The sequence below is a fragment of the Pelobates fuscus genome, chromosome 4, assembly GCF_036172605.1.
Source record: "Pelobates fuscus isolate aPelFus1 chromosome 4, aPelFus1.pri, whole genome shotgun sequence".
Taxonomy (NCBI): Eukaryota; Metazoa; Chordata; class Amphibia; order Anura; family Pelobatidae; genus Pelobates; species Pelobates fuscus.
The window spans coordinates 215603833-215622407 of record NC_086320.1 but is presented as its reverse complement, the minus strand read 5'-3'; positions in this window follow the sequence as shown (position 1 = coordinate 215622407).

Here is an 18575-nt window from a genome sequence, read left to right as displayed (position 1 = left end):
GTCACATCTGTCACATGTGCTTAGTGTGAACCTGCTTTAATCTGTGAAGAGCACAGGGCGCCAGTGGCGAATTTGCCAATATTGGTGTTCTCTGGCAAATACCAAACGTCCTGCACGGTGTTGCGCTGTAAGCAACATCACCTACAGACCTTAGAATGGCCGGACTAGACGAGGACAAGAAAAGACAGAGTCCAAAACAAGCCGAGGTCAAGGGGACAGAGAGACAGCGTAAACTAGAACAAGCCAAGGACTGGTACACAGGAGAGCAAACCGGCGAACAAGACAAGCAGGGATAAAGAGAAAACGAAGTCAGGAACAAAGCCAAGGTCTAGCACCAAAAAACCAACTGAACGATACAAGCACTAAAGGGAACTGAACCCGAAACCACGATAGGGCAAGGTACTAAGCAAAAGGTGAGTATAAATACCCTATATTTCAATTTGATTGGCCCCTGTCATATCCACGCCCCCAAAACGTGAGTGTATGCCAATCGGAGACCGTTTCATATTTCGGCTCCCACTGTCCCTTTAAGAGCGCGCCCGAGACACGCGGCGCGCTCTTAGAGTCAGGCGGGACACGTGACCGCTTCTCGCGGTCACTGCCCGCCTTTCTGATTTCGCCGTCGGATGAGCCGTGCGCGGCTCTTGCAGAAGCAGGACCGCGCGCGGCGAGAACAGAGGACCCCGGCCGGCCCCTGGAGAGGGTAAGTACCGCTACAGTTACATAGTGTTGTTTAAGTGTTCCCTTTATTTTTTTGAGCAGTGTATATATATATATATATATATATATATATATAATTGAAGATTATGCTAGCTTTAGTGTACAGATAATCTTAATTTTAATAATGACAGGAGGCGAGTATTTTGCTTAATCTTTCTTTACTATCTCCATAGCAGCAAAGAAAAGAATGACATAATTTTTAACCAATCACAATATAGAATAGGGTATAAGAGGTGTGACCTATGACATCATTTCCTCTTTAAAATTGCGACATCACAAGGTAATAATGTATAAAATAACAGAACATTAGAAAAGTCCATAAAATAAGAAACTGGAAACTCAATCAGAATAAATTGAACCGGAACAGGTAGAATGCAGATGAAGGCATCCCATTTTTAAACGATGGTCTCCCTAGAGCTGATGATAAATCTCCTGATGCGATGACGACTACATCTTGTATGGAGACTTTGATGATTCCGTGTAACTTCTGTTTAAGCTGAAACGAGAGTATAAGGTGCGTTAGAGTCCAAAAATGATTGTCTAAAACAATGAGTGTCTGTCCCGTAATTCAACTCAATATTGTCTAATAAAATGTTAATAAACTAAACGTCCTCCCTTAATGGTGTTAAATAAGTATCCCACCCCAAACAGTATATCATAAGTGAATGAAAATAAGGCATTGAAACAAGTGCTCCCGAGTTAGGCATTATACCCCCATATGAGAGAGCCAAGTGTTATAAGTAGAAGTGAAGATGAAAGGGAGGGAAGAACGAAAGAGAACAGGGAGGGAAAATACTCGCCTCCTGTCATTATTAAAATTAAGATTATCTGTACACTAAAGCTAGCATAATCTTCAATTTTATCACATGACAGGAGGCTTCGTATTTTTCAACGCTGTGAAAGAAAAGAAAATGCCGGGTTATCAAGAGGACGAAAGTAGAATGTCCTAAAGGTAGATTCTCTGGTCCAGTCCGCCGCTCGTAAGATATCCGAAAGGGACGCGCCTGACGCATAAGCGGAAGAGGCCGCTGCCCCACACACGGAGTGTGCTCCGAAAGTTTGGTCAATACCGGCAAGGGATAATAGCCATCTAACCCTTCTGGCCAGTGTAGTAACCGAAACCGGACCATAAGGGTGGACGTAAGAGATGAGAAGCTGATGAGTGGAAGGCTGCCGCAACGTCGCGGTGGCTTCCATGTATTGACGGAGGGTTGAGACCACGCAGAGTTGAGGGTCAGAAGGGAAGAAAGGGTAGAAAACCGAGTGAGAGTTAGACTTAGTGCGACGTGAGATCCGAAAGGTGACACCCGCCGGACAGAAGGTAAACACGTTGGCGTCAAATGCGCGTACATCCGATACCCGTCGGAAAGAAACAAGACAGAGCAGAAGGGTGAATTTTGCGGTAAGCAGGAGGAGTGACAGTTCTTCGTTGGGAGGCCAATTTCGTAAGAATTGGAGGACCACACCAACGTCCCAAAGTCTAGAGTATTTGGGTTCCGGGGGGGCGCCGTAGGCACATGCCGCGGAGCAGTCTGCAGATGAGCAGGTCCTTACCGACCGGAGTCCCCTGAGTCGGAGTATGAGCCGCTGAGATGGCCGACCGCACCACATTGATGGAACGGTATGATTTTCCGGCAGTGAAGAGTGAGGTCAGGAAATTCATGATGGAGTGAGTAGGTGCAGTAAAGGGATTGAGGTCACGTCCCACACACCAACTTGTCCAGGAATGCCATGCTGATAAGTAGCACCTCCTTGTTCCTGGTGCCCATGAATCCCATAGCAGGTCCTTAGTTTCCTGCGATAATTCCTCGGTTCTCCAGGAGCCCTGGAAAGAGTCCAAGCCACAAGGGGCAAGCGTTCCTGCAGGACTAGTGGGTGGGCTCCTGAGGATGGTTGGGGCATCTGGTAGGAGGAGGGGATCTTCGATTGAAAGTTCCAGAAGGTCCGGGTACCATGGCTGGCTCTGCCAGAGCGGCGTGATGAGAATTATTCTCACTCCCTGTAGCCGAATCCGGTGAAGGACCCTCGTTATCATTGCGAAAGGAGGGAATGCGTAGGCACCGTCCCTTGGCCATTGTTGGAGAAACGCGTCCGATGCGAGGCTCTCTGGGTCTGGGAGCCAGCTGAAGAAAACCTCTGTCTGTCGATTGTTGCGGGACGCAAATAGGTCTATGGAGAGAGGGCCCCTCTGTGCATCCAGTAGCGCGAAAATATGAGGGTCTAGCTGCCAGTCGCTGGTGTCCCGCCAGTGGCGTGAGTACCAATCCGCTGTCGTATTGGAGTCTCCTGGTAAGTGCTCTGCCAGCAAGCTGATGTTGCGTGGAAGGCAGTAGTCGAAGATCTCTTTCATGAGATCCACCAGTGCTCGAGAACGAGTGCCTCCAAGGCGGTTGATGTATCTGACCGCGGAGACGTTGTCCATGCGGAGTAGGATGCAGCAGTTGGATCGATCCTTTGCCAGGCTGCGAATGGCAAAGGACCCGGCCAGGAGTTCCAGGCAATTTATGTGCATCGAGAGCTCTTCTGAAGTCCAGACTCCTCCTGTGGAGGTGGTTCCGTCTGTTGCTCCCCAGCCTGAACGACTGGCATCCGATTCCAGTACGAAGTCTGGCTGGTTCCCGAATATGGCCCTGCCATTCCAAGCCTGCATGCAGTCCAGCCACCAGTGTAGTTATTCCCGAACCTCGGCCGACATTGGAACCGGTTGGTCGTATGTTGGTTGCCTGCGAAGGAAACTTGCCTTGAGGCGCTGCATGGCCCTGTAGTGCAGGGGTCCGGGAAAAATGGCCTGGATGGATGCGGAGAGAAGGCCCCCAATCCGTGCCAGTAATCGTAGGGGTATGGTAGTCCGACAAAGAACTTTTCGGATCTCCCTGCGGTTTGCCGTAATTTTGGTAGCCGGGAGGTGGAGAGTGCATGATGTGGAGTCTATTACGAATCCGAGGAATTGAACTGATTGAGCCGGGGTCAATGCGGACTTGGGACGGTTGACGACAAAGCCCAGAGAGCCCAAAAGGTGTAGTGTGTTGTCCGTGTGTCTCCGCATCCTCGTCGAAGATCAGGATGTCGTCGAGATAGATGATGCATCTTATGCCTTGGGATCTGAGCTTCGCCACTACTGGCTTCATAATCTTGGTAAAGCACCACAGGGCCGAACTGAGGCCAAACGGGAGACAGGTGAACTGCCAGGGAATCCCGTGCCAGAAGAAGCGGAGGTAGGGACGGCTGCTTCTGTGTACCGGAATGGTAAGGTACGCACGCGTCTTTGAGGTCCAGACGAGTGAACCAGTCCCGGAGAAGATGTATACCTTCCATTTTGAAATGACGGTATACCACGTGAGAATTGAGCTCCCTGAGATTGATAACAGGGCGAAATTCGACGGTTTTCTTCCTGACCAGGAAGATATTGCTGTAGAAACCGGTGGCATCCGGAGCCGGTTGGATGGCACCCTTGGAGCGAAGTTCTCGGAGTTCCGCATCTATGAGGCGGGCATCTGCCCGTGTAGTCTGGATCGGACGTGGAGGGGCCAGCTGGAGCGGGGTCGAGTCGAACTCTATTCGATAGCCCTGCACCATCTGGAGTATCCACGCATCTGAAGATAGTTCTTTCCAGTTCTGGAAAAAAAGAGAAACACGACCTGCGATATGACAGGAGGTTAGAGACAGAGTAAGATTCCGACTTACCGTTGGAGAATCTTGCCAGTGAGCGTCCTCGGCTGCCTCGGCCACGATCAGATCCCCTGAATTGGTGGAATCTATGTTGGCTAGATGACTCCGGGTTGTACATTTGCTGAGTCCTTGTTGTACGGGGGCCAGATGGCCAAAAACGGCTGGCGGCACGGCCCCTCTGCCGTCCAGCCCTTCCAAAAACACCACGGGTATGAGAGCCGCGGAAGACTTTCCGCATCGAAGATTGTGCCTTGTTAAGGGACGTGAATATGTTGACCCTTTTATTTAATTCCTTAAGGAAGGCCTCTCCAAATAATTTACCCTGTGCTAAGGGTCCTAATTCCTTGTCCCCCAGTTCTACCAGTTTTTCGTCAATACGGTAAAGTGCTGCTCGGCGCCTCTCCGAAGAGAGCGCTACGTTGGTGTTCCCTAGGAAACAGAAACACCTTTGTGCCCATTCCCGGGTATCTCGTGCCCATTCACGCACCGTATCTGGGGTAAAAGTATCAGCCCTCTCGTAGGCTTCATCCGCTATTTCCATTATTTTGGCTAGTGGCCCAATGGCATCTAGCAGTTTGTCTTGCGCTCCTTTGAAACCGCGCTCTATGCCCTTGCGCGGATCCCGACCCCCTCGGGACATGAATGTAGTCATGAGCGAGTCAAATTCGGGGGTGTGCGTTACCTTGTCTGGGAGACTAGGCCGAGGGCATTCGGATCTCATCTTCCTTGTCCAGCGATTTTCTGAGCCAGAAGTGCATAAACCTTGCCAGATGCTCAGGTGGTGACCATTCTTCCAAACGGGGGTGCCGGATGTTTCGTGGGTCAAACATTTGGAATCCCGAATTATCGAGGAAAATCTCCATGCCCTCCTGTGGGTTATCCATGGATGTTGCCATGGAGTCCTGGGGCTCACCCAGACCCTGTTCTCTTATACAGTAAGGGTCAGAGTTGGCCGTGGAATCCCTGTCTGAGTCCCCTTGGTCGGAGGCTGCCGCCTGCCATTCATCCAGCACAGCTAGTGCCTGAGTAGGTTCTACGTCTTCCTCGCCTGAAGAAAGTTGTGTGAGTTCGTGGGTTGCACGAACCGTGGCTTTCCTGCGATCAGCAGGGGCTTTCCCTTTAGCCTTGCGTGGGGTTACATTGCCCTTCCAATGGCGCTTTCGCCGTTGTGAACGTTCCCTGGAGGAGTCGGAGTCCTCGGAGTCCGCTTTATAATGAACCCGTTTTGAGATGGGCTTTGGGACTTCAGAGTCCGTCTGGAGCGACTTGGAAGCGGCTTGTTCAGCGACTTGGAAGCGGCTGCAGCCACGGCTGCTGTTATCATGGCCTGGAGGTCTGAGGTTTGTGATTCCTCCATTATAAGGAATGAGAATTCAGGGCTCACCCAATAAATTGCGTGAGGGCACTTAGGCACAATAAGTGGAGAGGCCTGGGGACCGTGGTGGTGTAGTATCAGGACTAAATAACCTGAGGTTAGAGACCAGTAGGTCGTAAAGAGGAGAGGGCTGTTTACTGGGGCTCACCCAGGTAATAGGAATCCTGCATAAACAGGTCCGTTTAGCAGCATAAAATGGGTGCTCACCCCGGCCAGAATAAGGTGCAGACCAACTGGCTAAACCAACCCCTAAAGTAAGGCACTAACCTGGTCCCACTGAATGAAAAGGGTCAAAGATTTTCAATTGCTTGCAGGATTGCAGGAGCAGAAAAATCAGGCAGTGTTTATCCCTTTAAGATGGCCCCTGGACTGACAGCCTTAGTGTGGGGAGGATAGTACCTCCCCTAGTTTGGGCGGCAAAACTGAAAGTTTGCCGTTCGTATAGTTAAACTGCCGAACATGCGTAATGTAAAATGGATGTGAATGCCTTAAAAAGGCGAACGCGTCAAACTACCGAACTAAGCGTTCGGTAGAAAGAAACGAAAGAAACGAAAGTCAATGAGCGATCGCATAGAAGAACCGCGGCATTCGCATAAAACAGGCGAATGCGCAAAACTACCGAATAACGCGTTCGGTAGAAAACTACCGAAAATTTTGCGCGCAAGCGCACAGAAAAGCCGTTGGCAGAAACAGAGACATGGAGGGAAAGTACAGACGGCGGTGAAGCCGTGAAAGACACCTAGGGAGCCAGTCAAGGTCCCATGGTATACAGATAGGGTATGAGAAATAAAAGTGTAAATATTAAAAGGTACAGTAATAGAGCAAGTGCATGAATAAAATATGTTAAGTATAGAGAACACAAAATATAGTACTTAGCTTGTGATGGAGCAGCAAAGAAAGAGGAAATGATGTCATAGGTCACACCTCTTATACCCTATTCTATATTGTGATTGGTTAAAAGTTATGTCATTCTTTTCTTTGCTGCTATGGAGATAGTAAAGAAAGATTAAGCAAAATACGAAGCCTCCTGTCATGTGATAAAATTACCCTCCACACATGCAACACAGTCTTGCCATAAAAACAACAAATCAAGATCACAAGCAGCAGGCCGCTGTACACACAAAACACCACAAGTTGCATACACTCCCAACACAAAGGTACACATTTACAGACACACACAAGGATACTCACTGCCATTCAGACATTCACAGGCACATACACAAGTACACAATGACACAGTCAGAAATACACACATCCAGATACGCTCTTTCAGACACACTGTGTCTGTATCTGTTAGCATGTGTTTGTGTGCATCAGTGTATATGTATGTGTTTCTACACGTATTAGTATGTGTGTGTCCAAAGCATATATGTGGAGCTTTGTGTGTGTGTATATTTATATATATTAATAAAAGATACGTACCGTATATACTCGAGTATAAGTCGAGTTTTTCGGCAATTTTTTTGTGCTGAAAAACCCCAACTCGACTTATACTCGAGTCAATGTCTGTATTATGGCAATTTACATTGCCATAATACAGACCGGGGGCTGTGTAGGAAGGGGCTGGCAGAGAGCTCTTACTTACCTCTCCTGCAGCTCCTGTCAGCTCCCTTCTCCTCCGCGCCGGTCCGGTCAGCTCCCCTGTCAGCTCCCAGTGTAAGTCTTGCGAGAGCTGCGGGGTCATAGCGCGGCCGCGAGACTTACACTGGGACTTGCAGTAGGAGCTGACCGGACCGGCGCGGAGGAGGAGGGAGCTGACAGGAGCTGCAGGAGAGGTAAGTAAACGCTCTCTGCCCCCCTCCACTGAACTGCCAATGCCACTGGACCACCAGGGAGTGAGAGCCCCCCTCCCTGCCATGTATCAAGCAGGGAGGGGGGACGAAAAAATAAATAAATATATAAATAATAATAAAATAATAATAATAATAAAAAAAATAATAAAATAAAAATATTAATATAACCAAAAAAAATTATATTCAAATTATAATAACTAAAAAAATAATAATAAAAATGCCCACCCCCCCACCAAGGCTCTGCATCACATACACAAACACACACTGCATTCACACACACACACACACACACACACACACTGCACTCATACACACACTGCACTCATACACACACTGCACTCATACACACACTGCATTCATACACACAATGCACTCATACACAAACTGCACTCACTCACACACACACACTGCATTCATACACACACACTGCATTCAAACACACACACTGCATTCATTATATACACACACTGTAAATAAATATTCAATTAATATCATTTTTTTGGGATATAATTTTATTTAGAAATTTACCAGTAGCTGCTGCATTTCCCACCCTAGTCTTATACTCGAGTCAATACGTTTTCCCAGTTTTTTGGGGTAAAATTAGGGGCCTTGGCTTATATTCGGGTCGGCTTATACTCGAGTATAAACGGTACATATGAAAGAATACATATGCGTGAGGATTATAGAATATGAGGGGAACATTTATGTTAATATTCAGGATTGTTATTTATTTAAAATACTATCTGCAGCTTGTACTATACTGACTTTTACTACTTACAATATGTGCAACATTATTTGGTAAATTATTTGTTTAAAATGTTTCTGTCCGGGGGCCAGCACCTGACAGTTCTGGCCTTTATTCGATGACCACACTGAGATAACTGTTAATAGCACCTGACTGATTCCTCTTCTGCAACTGTCACTAGTCTAATACTATTCTTACCTTTTTGTGTCATTTTACCCCACTCCCTCTAGCATGTAAGCTCATTGAGCAGGGCCCTCAACCCCTCTGTTCCTGTGTGTCCAACTTGTCTGGTTATAACTACATGTCTGTTCGTCCACCCATTGTAAAGCACTGCGGAATTTGATGGCGCTATATAAATACCATAATAATAATAATAATAACCTCAGCCAGTGCTAAAATAATTCCTGATTGTAACACAAGTGACTACCTGGGCTGCAATTGTGTCCTGAGACAAGTGCTCTGAAGTTCCAGAAGATGACATGTAGAATTGAGGCCTACTCAGGGCGGAGGCGCAGTGGACAGCTGCTGCTCTGCTCTCAGGCCTGATCAACTTGCAATGGCTCCTAAAACTGTAATCATCTGGTCCCATTTCCCTCCCCTGTGGACCGACAGGGGTATCCCAGTCCCCACTGGTAGGATCTGAGAATAAAAATATCCAGGCACACCTGAGGCTTCTTCTAAAATGCAGTCCTTTTATTTAAAACAAGGAAGTGGAGACATTTCAGATATTTATTTTCTTTAATTTTATGTCTTCACGGATTGGCCATCCTTTTCTGAAGCACCCTTCAGGAAGTTTTCCCCCCTTTTTAGTGTGTGCATTTTACTCTTGTTTTTTTGTCTGTGTGCTAGGACTTTCGCACTGATTTCCTGATGGGCAACGTGGAAGTCCGAGTGGGTTGGGGGTATCTCGCGGGGAACAGTCAAATTTACAGTAGTTTGTGCTACTATCACTGATGAAATGCATTATTGATATTTTAAGATTATCTTGGGCTGTAAGCCCCTGTTAAACTTTACAATTAAAAGTGTAGATCTTGGGGGCGGGGCGGGGCCGCCGAGCCGACTGGAAGCCATCTGCACTGGCTCCAGTTCCAAACCCATGGAAATCACATAAAACAATGGTACCAACCGACCCAAAGCCTAATATTCTAACTCCATTTAACAGAGAATATCCCCAGCTTCAATCCGATACCTGGAAGGCACCCACTGCACACCAGATGAGCTAAAACAGCTACCCTCGGCCTACTAGCCGCCATAAGCCTAAACACACGCGGCCGCCGAGATGACTCTTAATGCGATGCCAAGACGGGAAACAGTCTCACGAAGGAAACCTGGACACAAGGAGCCCTACCGCGGCTCGGGGCATGGCCCCGCTCCCCCCCTCGGCCGGCGGAGGTTATCCCGGCCACATGGCGGCAGCTCACACAGTGGCGGGGGTTCCCGCATTGGTGCCACTCGAGTCGCCTGAACTTGCAAAGCAAGCCCGCTAGCAGACATGGACGCTGATGAGGAGGGAAGCCTAAACTAATGGGAGGAAGCAATTGCACGCTGCTCTGGGGATCCCGAAGGCAGCTGCCACACGAAAGGACCCCTGGTCGCCCAGCTCCGGAGAGAAGTCACGGACCCGGCCTTTGGGTTCGGGGGTGGCCCAGAGGAGATCTGCTCCCGACACTGTGAGCCCTGGGGATACACCTACCTTTCCGGTATACCGGCGGCCGTGAGGAGGTAGACCCAGTCCCAAGTGTGTGGCCGGCACTCAGTGGGGCAGCTGGATCCAAACACTTCAAGGAAGCATATGCGGTGCTGGGGAGGTGCAGGAGTTGGCCGGGGCATGGACTCTTGAGGGGGGGTCTGGTGCACTGAGCCGGACTCTGAGTGCCCACGGTGCCGCAGAACGCCACGCGGGTAGGTTGGGCCTGACCTGGGGAAGACTGGTGGAGGATAGACAGCCTAAGGAACCCTCAACAGCAGGCATGACAAACGCTCCCACATACCATTGTTTACTTTTTTGTCGTTCCACTCTATCGTCATAGCTAAGGCATGTCATGGAGTACTCCTAACTTTATCCACAAATAGCCTTTACCATGCTGTCAGTTTACTATGTTTTACCCTATCCCATCTAGCAATGCATCTTATACACATGTCTATATAATCTTGTGAATTTGCTCCACACTACTGTTACTGCTATAGACGTGCCAGCCTAGCTTGTTCCACAATTTAAAACAAAATGTGCTGTTTCACACGCCAGTCTTAAACATTGTATGCTAAATTGTAAGCTGTACAGAGTTCAATTAATGATGTTTTATAATTACTCAAGCGAGAATCTACACTGTTGAAATACTACTCCTAATAACTTAAAAATGTGCCTGACTAACATATGTCACAACCTGTATTGCAAATGTTTTCTAAACTTATCCTAATGCCGCTGTTGTGGCGCACGAGAGCAATATGTTACTATTATGCACGACAAAAATAAAGAATTTTAAAAAAAGTGTAGATCTTTCTGTCCATGTTAGGCAGGTTTAAGCTGTTTATACTCTGTGACAATCAGGGGCGGGCTGGGCTGGGGGGCAGGGAGGCAATTGCCCCCTAGGCCGCCCTAAATAATTTGAAAAACGGCCGCTGGGAGGTGGGGAGTGCCACGTGGAGCAGGCCAATGGCCTGTCACATGGAGCCCAGCAGGTGGCCAGTAGGCCACCTAAGGGCACCCCCGTAGCAAGGCAGAGTAGGCACCTGCTTGTCCCAGATGACAGGTGCCTATTCTGCAGCAATGCATGGTCCGGGTTAAGGAGGAGGCAGGCGCCGGCGAGGGAGCACTGCCTCTGCTGACCTTCCTGCTCCCTTGCGAACCCTTTCTGATGATGCCGGGAGCCAGAATATGACGTCATTCCGGCCCTGCATCACTAAACAGTGTGAGGGAGCAGAGAGGAGCAGGAAGATCATGATGTAAGCCACTGGATCCCGGAGAGAGTACCCAGGGGACTCCTAAAGGTAGGAGCAACAAGGGAAAAAAAATAATTTGTGTGTGTGTGAGTGTGTGTCTTGTCGGTCAGTGAGTGTGTCTGGAAGTTAGTCTGTGTATGTGTGTCTGTCAGCGCTGTTTTTCTGCGTAGGCATGCTGGGCAGTAGCCGGGGGCCCCACAGGCATAGGGGCCCCACCACGCTGCACAGTGTGCCTGGCTGACAGGGGAGATCCTTTGATCTCCCCTGCCGACCAATGGGGAGGCAGCCCTGTTTTCTGGCTGTGGGCCCCCTTGGGCCGGTGAGGGAGATCTCCCTTCGATCGGTGAGAGAGGGACGCTAGGAGCCAGGGCTGCAGAAGAGGCCGACCCGCAAGCAGACTGTGTGGAGCAATGCCGCGCATTACCATGGCAATGCTCCACACAGCATTCTGTGTGCAGGAGGACAGGAGACAGCCTGCAGCCAGACGAGCTGCAGGCTGTACAGAACTCACAACTGGTCCACCAGGGCTGGCTGTGTCCCCCTCTTCTTTCACCAAAGGTAAGAAGAAGGGTGGTGGGGGAGAGAGGGGGGACATTGATATTTTATTTAATGTATAGTAGTATAAAAAAAACTAAAAACATTTGTACCTCAGTGTGTGTGTGTGTGTGTGTCTGTGTCTGCCAGGGTTTGTGTGTGTTATTGAGAGTGAGTATCTATAGAATATAGAATGCATACTATAACAATCTCAAAAAACTTTGCTTTATTATGTACAAAAAGTACCAAAGTGAAAACATACAGAAAAAAATAAACACAATGACAGAAGCAAGGGCAAATACAATAAAGTAATGGTAAATTACCAAAACAAAATTCTTACAAGCCACAAGACAGAAACACGAGTCACCAAACCCCCCGTCTTGTGGCTTATAAGAATTTTTTTGGGGTAATTTACTTTACTTTATTTACTTTATTGTATTTGCCCTTGCTTCTGTCATTGTGTTTATTTTTTTCTGTATGTTTTCACTTTGGTACTTTTTGTACATAATAAAGCAAAGTATTGTTATGGTGTGCATTCTGTATTCTATAGATATTTGGATATTTGAAACATTCGAGGGAGTGTTTATATGGTTTGCACCTGGCTATTTTGATACTATATTGTCTCTCCATGTGCTGTTGTTTTGAAAATTATTGAGAGTGAGTGCCAGGGTGTCTGTCAGCAGGGCCAGCCTTTGGGCTGTGCAAGTTGTATGGTCATGCAGGGTGCCATGACAACAGATGCGCCCGGCGGCCAAAACAACCTGGTGGTCCACTGGTGCACAAGAGCAGTAGGTGCCTTAGATGATATCCTCTCCCTCGTGATTCTGGTGCTCAATTAGTGAGTCAGAGCACAGGCTCAGAGATTCTCAGCCTGCGCTCTGACAACATTGAAAGTCGGAGCCACGAAGGAGTTGGTATGGCAAAGAGCTACTGATTAGCATAACATCAATATCCATTCTAAAACCAGGAAAAGGTGAGCAAGGATGGTTAGCTGATCCGGTGGTGCAATGGGCCACTTGACTGGATTTGCCCCCCAGGCCTGAGGCTGCCAGCCCTCCCCTGGTGACAATGCCCCATCTGATCAACTGCTGCTGTTTAACCTATTTGCCCAGTAGTACTTACATCTTGCAACTATCTACAGTTCTAATGTTTTCTCATTCTCTTTCAGTTAATTTATTAGAATTGTGTTTCTGATGTCTTTTTGCAATAACTATAAAAAGTGCAGTATCTATCTATGGCATCTCTTTCCAAACCTAGATCCAGTGGTGTACACACGACCCATGGGGCCCCGGTGCTAAAATTGATCCGTGGCCCTCCCCGCGCGCTTACTCTGCGCGGGCCGGAGCCGCAACACATGGGGGCTGGCATCTGGTCGCAGAGCTGCGACCGTGGTATGTACGCCAGTGCATGTAGATACACATACACTTAAAGACCCACTACAGACACACCGAGATCACATCAGCTCAATTAAGTGCTCTGAGTGCCAGGTCCCTTTAGTTTTAACCCTGCAGCTGAAAACATAGCAGTTTCAGAGAAACTGCTATGTGTCACTGAGGGTTAATCCAGCCTCTCATTGGAGCTTCCGCGATTCTCACTATGAAAATCACAGTGAGAAGACGCTGGACGTCCATAGGAAAGCATTGAGTAATGGACGGTTTGAATGCGCACACGGGCGGTTTGAATGCGCACACGGCTCTTGCCGCGCATGCGCATTCGGAGCTGAGAGGCGGATCAGGGCGGAGGGATCCCCAGCACCAAGGAAGTCCGGCGCTGGAGAAAGATAAGTGCTGAAGGGGTTTTAAACACACACACTCTCACGAACAGACGCATACAAACTAGATAACAGACACACACATTTACTGACAGAGACACACTCAGTGACAGACACACATACACACTCACTTACAAAACATACACTCTCACTGACAAACACACACTCACTAACAGACACCAAACAGACTCACTAACAGACACACACAAACTAACACACACACTGACACAAAAACTAACACACACACACACTCTCTAATACTAACACACATACACACACACTCTAATACTAACACACACACTCTAATACTAACACACATACTTTTTTTTTTAAATTTAATCCCCCAGCCTCCTTACCTTTAGGAGTGCTTAGGGGATTCCCTGGGGTCCAGTAGGGCTGCCCGGTGGCCGGTCCTGGGGCACGCGTGGGAGCACACTGCCCTGAGCGCTCTCTGCCCAGCTCTCTTGCGCGCCACTTACTGATGGCGGAGCCAGAATATGCTGTCATATTCCGGCTCTGGCATCAGTGCAGTGCGTTAAGGGAGCTGGGCAGAGAGCGCTCAAGGGAGAGTGCTCCCTCGCGCGTCCGCCAGGTGACACCAGGGTCAGCCTCGGGGGCCCTGAGGTGGCCAGATCCTGGGCCCCCCAGGAGAAGAGAATGGCCACACTGTCGTACATACCGGGTCGCAGGGCGGCCAGGCCCCCTGCCAGACGACCCCTGCGACCGCGGTATGTACGCTGCTGCCTACATCCTTATATATCCATTTATCCTCAGTGTTTTTATCACTAAGGAGTTTATGCCAGTCGATATGTTGTAGAGCTGCCCTAATCTTATTGAAATTGGCTTTTTTAAAATTATAAGTTTTGGTATACCCTACATGCTTTTGCTTTTTTGAGTTAATTTTAAAAATTACCATATTGTGATCACTATTTCCCAAATGCTCTCCTATTCGAATGTTGGTTAAAAGATCAACATTGTTTGTTATAACGAGATCCAGACAAGCATCCTTTCTAGTTGGTGCTTGTACAAGTTGTGACATAAAGGTGTCATTTAACACATTCGAAAACCTGATTCCCCTTGCTGAAGTACTAGTCCCTCTATCCCAATTTATGTCCGGGTAATTAAAATCTCCAATAATTAACGTCTTACCCCAAATTGCAGCTTTCCCAATTTGCTCTAACAGCTGTTCTTCCTCATAAATATTTACATTAGGTGGTTTATAACATATCCCAACCAATAATTGATTTCCCTTTGTTTGCCCCAAGCAGATATCTACCCATAAGAGCTTCCATATTTCCTCGTCACACTCCACATGCCTAAGATTTCAATTTAACTCATGGTTGACATACAAACATACCCCACCACCCTTCTTGTTTTTCCTATCCTTCCGAAATAACGTGTAACCATTAAACATAACTGCCCTGTTATGTGCCTCATCCCACCATGTTTCTGTTATGCCTATTATATCATATTGTTTAGTGTATGCTATTGCCTCTAGTTCCCCCATTTTGTTATATAGGCTCCTTGCATTAGTAAGCATACATTTAATATTATCATGAGTCATTTGTACTTTTTGTGAATTATCAATATTACATACCTCCTCTGTTCTGAGCTTTCCCCTCCCCCCCATCTCCACCCCCTTTGTTCTGAGCTAAAGGCCATCTCCTTTCTATCCTATCTCCAGTTTCTATCTGGTTTGACCCTCCCCCACTACTAGTTTAAAATATCCTCCAACCTTCTAGCCATCCTATCCCCCAGTACAGCAGACCCTCTTCCGTTTAGGTGCAATCCATCACGACTACACAGGTTGTACCCAAGCACAAAATCGTCCCAGTGCTCTAAAAACCCCAAACCCTCTTTCCTGCACCAAGACTTCAGCCACGCATTGACCTCTCTAATCTCCCACTGCCTTTCTACTGTAGCGCGCGGCACAGGTCATATTTCTGAAAATATTACCTTGGAGGTCCGTTTCTTTTGCTTACTTCCTAGTTCCCTGAACTCATTCTTTAGGACCTTTCATTTTCCTCTGACTTTGTCATTGGTACCAATATGGACCATGACAGCTGGGTCATCCCCAGCCCCTCCCAATAATCCCTCCACTCTGTCGGCAACATGCCGGAACCGAGCACCCGGGAGACAGCAAACTGTCTGGTTAAGTCGATCAGAGTGGCAGATTAACCTATCTACTCTCTTAATAAGAGTCCCCTACCACCACAACCTGTCTAGACTTCCTTACCCTCTCAACCCCACCTGTACTAGAGGGGCTGTTCCCACGGCTGCTAGAAGGAACAGCTTCCTGCAGTACAGCTACTCCTGAGCTGATGCTCCCAACATCTTCACTCAAACGTCAAATCTGTTGGGCTGCACAAGATCAGGACTAGCTAAACCTTTCCTCTTCCCTCCCCCTCTGCTTCCTCACCCCACTGTTATCCAGCTATGTGCCTGCTCTCCAACTGTCTCATCTCCTCCCACTCCACTACCTGCACCTACTAAACTCTGCTCAGCGAGCAGCAGACTCCTCTCAAGAATGTCAATCTCCCTCAGTGTTGCAATTTGCCTCTCCAGATCTCCAATCTGAGCTTCCAGAAAAAACACTTGCTCACACCCACCAGAGAGGTATGGACCCTGGACAGATTTATCCAGGCATGCATACATGCAGCAGGATGTACACTGAGTAAAACTTGCAATTTTGCTAGCACTCATCCCCAGTTACAAAAAACACAAGTGAGCAAAAACAATATTTACCCTCTTGGTTTAAACTCCCTTGTAGTTTTAACTCCTGTTGTTTTAACTCCTACTTAAAAGAGACTACATTCACACACACAAGGATACTCTCTGTCAGACACACTCTCAGGCACATACACAGGTAAACTGTGCATCAATGTGTATATGTGACATTGTGCATGTATTGCAACTCTATTTTTTCACTTTTTTGTTAGTTGGGCATCATGTTTGAGTTTCGCCTAAGGCCTCATAAAGTCTAGAGCCACCTCTGCACACTGAATCCTTGTGGGCAGCCTTAGTATTGCCCCTGTGGACAGACTCATTTACTGGTCCCGGGCCCAGGCCTTGAGCTGTGTAAGGAGCCACAAATGTCTGAAGGTAGCCCTGCTGCTACCTCTAAGAGATCCCAGAGGACAAATAGACTTAGCTTTCTTTTTCTTACCCCGTACATCGGCTGGCAGGGCCTGCGATGGCTTAGATGAAGCCCAAGATGGTGCCGTGCAACTCTGGGGGGAGTGCCAGTATTCCTGTTGGCTGAGGACTGGCCTGATACCTCCTCAGAAATCAGAACATTGCTGGCTGACCTGTCCAAGACATTTCAAGCTTCAATTACAAGCCAACTTAAGACTTTGGCTGGTGAGTTATACAAGGAAATATGGATCTGTGTCAGAGGACCAATCATATTATGCTGAAACACAATAGGCTAGCTCCAGAAAATCTAAGCCACTTTGGATTACTTTAGGATAAAGCTGTCCTATGCAGAGGATAGATCCAGGAGAAATAACCTCTGTTTTTGGAGAATGCCAGAGATGGTGTCCACCATAGAGCTACATATCTACCTACAGGATTTCTTCCAGGAATTTATACTCACGGTTCAGCCTAATGAGCTGCTGGTGGATAGGGTTTATTGTGTTCAAAGTCCTCAACACTTTCCCTTTTACTACACCTAGATATGTGATAACGATGATACACTTCTTTCATGTGAAAGAAAAGTTAAAGGGACACTATAGTCACCCAGACCACTTCAGCTCAATGAAGTAGTCTGGGTGCCAGGTCCCTCAAGTTTTAACCCTTCAGATGCAAACATAGCAGTTTCAGAGAAACTGCTATGTTTACATTTGGGGTTAATCCAACCTCTAGTGGCTGTCTACCGGATAGCCACTAGAGGCGCATCTGTGACGCTGGAGGCGAATTTCGCCTCCATCGCACAGAGCATCTATACGAAAGCATTGAGAAATGCTTTCCTATGGACACTTTGAATGCGCGCGCGGCACTTGACGCGCATACGCATTTGGCTCCGCTGATGTCGGACGGGGAGCTGACGTCGGCGGGGGAGGAGAGGTCACCAGCACCGAGGGAACCCGGCGCTAGATTAAGGTAAGCTGCTGAAGGGGTTTTATCCCCTTTCAGAGCCACGGGAGGGGGACCCTGAGGGTGGGGGGGGGCACCCTCAGGGCACAATAGTGTCATGAAAACCGCTTTGTTCTCCTGACACTATAGTGATCCTTTAATGAGGCCTTTAAGTGCCAAACTCTTCCAGATAAATACAGACACATTACTACATTAGATGCCCTCTCTGCCTTGTCCCCCTTAGTTTCACAAGGCACTGTCTCCACTACTCTTATTACTACTCTCCGCTCTATTCCATACTGGTGGGGCTTTCTGGCAATGCTTCTTATCCCATTGTACAGCGCTACGGAGTCTGATCGCGCTATATAAATAATAAAATAATAATAATAATAATACAGAGAAATGGTATGGTTCACTCTGTGCCTATGGTAGAAGCAGATTTGCATCTGTTACAGAAGTGAGGATCCTACTTCCCAATTCAGACACACCCAAAGCTAGATTTGATGAATGACAAAGGAATGGTCCCTGGCTACTGCATAGGGTGATTGGTATTGTATATAAACCTCTCAAATAGCTAATGCTACATTGTGGTCCTTTATGACCTTTACACTACACTAGGTTGTTTTTTTTTTTTATACTGCGATTTAAATTAGATATCAACTCAACCCAATTATGCTAGTTAGACAGCATGATTATTTTGTCCAGCCTAAGGCACACCTTTGCAATAATCATGATGTCTAATCAGCATCTTGATATGCCACACCTGTGAGGTGGCTGGATTATCTCGGCAAAGGAGAAGTGCTCACTAACGCAGATTTAGACAGATTTGTGAACAATATTTGAGAGAAATAGGCCTTTTGTGTACATAGAAAACGTCTTAGATCTTAGAGTTCAGCTCATGAGAAATGGGGCAAAAACAAAAGTGTTGCGTTTATAATTTTGTTCAGTGTATAT